Below are 4452 nucleotides of genomic sequence, written 5' to 3'. Positions count from 1 at the left end.
AACTTACCACGTCAGGTGTGTGGTTCCAATGCCTAAGGTGCGTTGAATATAATATTAATTTCGACAATGTAATGTTTAATGTTAGTTAATTAATGAAACATATGTAAGCATGTTAATAGAGTAATACCTGTTGGTTGAATATGTAGCATCAAAAGAGACAACATCTCCAAATGCAGCATAATTCTTTTTTGAGATTGGATCTACCCAAAATAATCTACTCAACTGCTCATCTTCATCAACATCATAGTCAAAAGCAAACGCGGGGCACGACTCTTGTTTTTTAACAAGATTATGCATGAATATTTGTGCACCAGCACCCAATATGAAGGCTCTGAGATCCCTTCTGACATTTTTAAAGTCCACAACAATTGCCGCAGTTCCAGAGTAATCCCCTACGATTTGTCTATATAAACCATGTGATTTTGATGCCCCAATATTTGCTTTTGCACAATCTGCGATAAATTTATGATGTACAGTAGAGATGTTTCTTTTTCCCTTTAGGAACTATCTTGCAAGAACTGATGACATGCTATGATTATGTTTTTCATTAAATGTCCTAACGTCGTACCCATCACTTCCAATGTACTTAAAAATAAACCTAGCTTTGCAACCAGTTCTGTTTGAAACCCTCCTCCGCTTTGAGTTGGAAGGACCTTCTCCTGCATCTGCATTTGATTTGGAGTGAAATTGTTGATCACCTGAATTCTTAAATCCTTCTCTACTACAAAGAATATGCTTTGTAACTATCGTTCCATCACGTGCTTTAGCATCAGAACTAGACCTTGGGTCAAACCCAACTTTTGCAGCATAATTCTTGTAAAATTCAATGCCAGCTGCCAATGTTTTAAAAGTCATTCCAACCAGTGGTCTGATCTCATCTTCACAGTGTGGAGTCGAATATTGTGTCATTCCAGGAGATATGGTTAAAGTATAACCATGCTGCTGCTGCTGGGACTTAAACTGGGGTTGTTTGAAGACTGCAAGTCAATGGGACTGTAACAAATAAGAGTGATGTTATAAGTGCGTGGTTTTAAACCTTTAGGTGCGTATGGTGAAGGCTTAAGATGTATTAATTTAATCACTTTACTGCTAATATCTTAGGTTTTATAATGACACATTTAGGTGCGTAAAGTGACTACCTAACGTGCGTCCGTGAAACATTTAACGTGCGTACGTGAAACACTTAATGTGCATCAGTGAAACACTTAACGTGCGCAAGTGTACCACGTATTTTAAAAAATGTTATATGCGTTAAGGCACTAAGATCTTTTGGATTTTATTTAGAATGTGCATTTCTCCATGTTCACCCACCGTTGTGGCTGCAAAATTAACATTGCCTACTGAAATATAATTGCCTAATGAAGTAGAATTGCCATGGGACACCTCATAGGTTCCTACTGTATAATTGTATTTAACTGTTGTAACATTGCTTGGTTGAGGCGACTCAAAGGATTCTGCTGCAAAATTTGATTTAACTGTTGCAGCATTACTTAGTTCCACTTCAAAAAAAACTTATTATATATAGATAGTTCTGATACCATGAATTATTTCCCTGATATCACATAACGCATGCACGATACATGCACACCACAAAGTGTTTGAGATAGAAATATTTGATATGTTTCAAATGTCAGGTTTTTGTTTCATAAAATAACTTACTATATATATATATATATATATATATATATATATATATATGAAGTTCAGGTGTAAACTACAGTTATTATGTGCACTTGTGCACTCGTACCAGCCATGCATTTGCGGTGATCAATGGCTATGAATTAATGTGCACCGGGACCAGGTGCTCCACATACCATTTAGCAATATCGAGTGGTGCATTCTGTGAGGGCGTTTTTGTAATATCTACGGGGCAATAAGTTGGCCGTGTGTAGGGGTGGGCTTTCTGTTATTTTTTTTCCCCCTTTTTTTGATCTCCACCGCATGTCACTGTTAGGCTCTCGTTCTCGCCGGAGGTTTGTGAAATAATCAATGGCTCGATTAGGTGGCAGTCGCCGTTCGTGGAGGGGTAGGTCCGGGCAGACATTCTCACCAGCAACGCCGCCATCGGCTGTGGGGCTTCGTACAGAGTCGCGGAGGCATCACGGTCGTTCAGACGCTGGTCTGACCGCCGTCATCCGGGCTCGACTAGTCGTGGTGTTTTCAACCGGGCTATGTCCAGGATAGCCTGGAGGGTATGTGCACAGCGATGGACGGCGCACCGGACCAGTCTGCGAGGTTAGTGCCGGTTTTCATATTCTGTGCGATTTTGAAATTGGTAATTTGGGTCGAATTGGCCTTTTGGCAGTGTGGTTGATGTGCACTCATAGTTTGATTGGGGTTTACCGGAGTGCATGTTGCATCAGACAGATAGGCAACCATGTAGCATTTAAAAATCCACAATTTTAGGTGGGGGTAATATGTTTTTGGTTTGTTTATACACTTCTTCTGTAGTTTGTTTACTCTTTAGAAGGCACAGATGGAGCAGATAAGTACAATCTTGAAACATTTATTAGGAGTTTATGGGTAAAGTTCAGTATTAATCAATGAATTCAGCTTCCACCTTGCGTTTATAATTGTCTGTAATGGTGGGTGGCAGGTTTTTATTATTGAGCTGAACTACATGATATATAATATGGTATTTCAGTCATTTATCAAATTATTTTTAATGTAATGAATAATTTAGTAAAGTTGAATATTATCCCAAACCTACATATTAGGATGATGAGCAATATAATAAAATCAATGGTGGCCCTTGCACTGTGTTCGGAAGCTGCAGTAACGTCTTTGTTAGAGATATATACTTATATTAGTGCTCTCTTTGTTAGACCATTTTGTCAGTTTGCAGAAAATTTAAAGATTAATTTAGCATTTTGGTGGACCTTCTGTTAACATTTTTACGTTTTAACATTTTGTTTTGGGATTAAATAGAGTTGATAAAATCAGTTTATTATAATGACTATTGATTGGATAGTGGTGGGGAGTGATGATTAATTTACCTCAACTTGCCATTGCAACGAGTGCACATAGTTTATCACCTCATCTAGCATAACACCTACTCCAGTCACCTATAATGATAACAAGTTGATCGTTAAGAATTCTGCAGATTTTCGTTTGACTCGAAACACCAGCCATTCATTTTTTTTTTTAATGATGATGGCAGTATGGGTTTAGTGCTGGCTTGAAGTTCATTGATTTGATGTTTGTTTGAATTTTGTATAGTTTTGCAGTGATAAGTCGTTGTGATTGCTAGGCTCAAATATTATGGAATCTGGGTAGGAATGAACAAAGCAATTGAATTATCATGAGTTTTTATGCATTTGATGAGCTTGGCAGTGTTGATGGTGAGCTGGAGATGAGATGATCTAATGGAATATATTGGTCCATGAATTAATAATGGATAGTGATGGAATAATTACAGAGCGGACCTGGAGCGAAGAAATATGGAGCGGATCACACCCGGCACCGAGTGGACTACGCACGCGGCCGGACAGACCATGGAGGGGTCTACCTCCCTGGGGTCCTCGACTACTACCACAGGGTCCTCGGCTACTATCATGGGGTCCCCGGCTACTGTGCATACAGAGTGACGAACCACCTCGGGGTCGGCCTATGTAGGCCAGGCCACCACGGGGTCGGTCGGCGCGCCCAGGGTCGACCGGCGCACCCCGGGTCGGCCTACGCGAGGTCGGCCACCCTTTGGGGTCAGCCCGGCCACCCTCCGGGCTCGGCAAGGACGGGGTCCCCGCGTTGTCCGAGTCGTGCGGCAGCAGTTGTGTGACACCCCGTAAATCCAAACTCTAGTTAAGGATTAATTAGAAAATTAATCCTAGTCTTATTGTTAATTTATTCCTAAAATCCTGAAAATTCAATAGTCGGAGGACTAGAATTTGACTAGTCAACCAAGGTCAAAGGGTTGTACCTTATGCTTGTTGGGTTGTTCCCTTGTATCCTTATTCTTCCAACTTTAGTAAGGGAAAAGGTGTCTTTCTACCTAAAGTTTGTGCTTCAAGCTAACCTAGCATCATCTTTTCATTTCATCCACCAACACTCTAAACACAAAACCTCTATCTTCTCTCTAGGAATTTGGTAGCTTCTTCTCCAAGCCAAAATTTGGGTATCCTAAATCCTACAAGTTGTCTTCCAAGATTCATACTTTCCTAATCTTGAGCATAAGGGAGGGTAAGATCCTTGATCTCTTAGAGTTTTTAGCATCCTTTTAGTTGTCTTTTTCTAAAAATAGAATCTTTGTTGTCTTTTGGTATCTTTATGAAGTTGGTGTTGAAGAAGAGCTTTAGGAGAAGCTTTTTAAGGGCGAGAAAGTGAAGTTCTAGGCTACAAAGGTAACCCATGCTTTACAAAACCTATTTTCTTACTTATATGTTGATTTCTTGGCTTCTACTTGTGATTCTTGTGTTGAAATGTGAGATTTGATGCATTGTCTTGTGGTAATGC

The sequence above is a fragment of the Ipomoea nil genome, unplaced genomic scaffold, assembly GCF_001879475.1.
Source record: "Ipomoea nil cultivar Tokyo-kokei standard unplaced genomic scaffold, Asagao_1.1 scaffold3105, whole genome shotgun sequence".
Lineage (NCBI taxonomy): Eukaryota > Viridiplantae > Streptophyta > Magnoliopsida > Solanales > Convolvulaceae > Ipomoea > Ipomoea nil.
Note: the sequence above shows the minus strand (reverse complement) of the source record.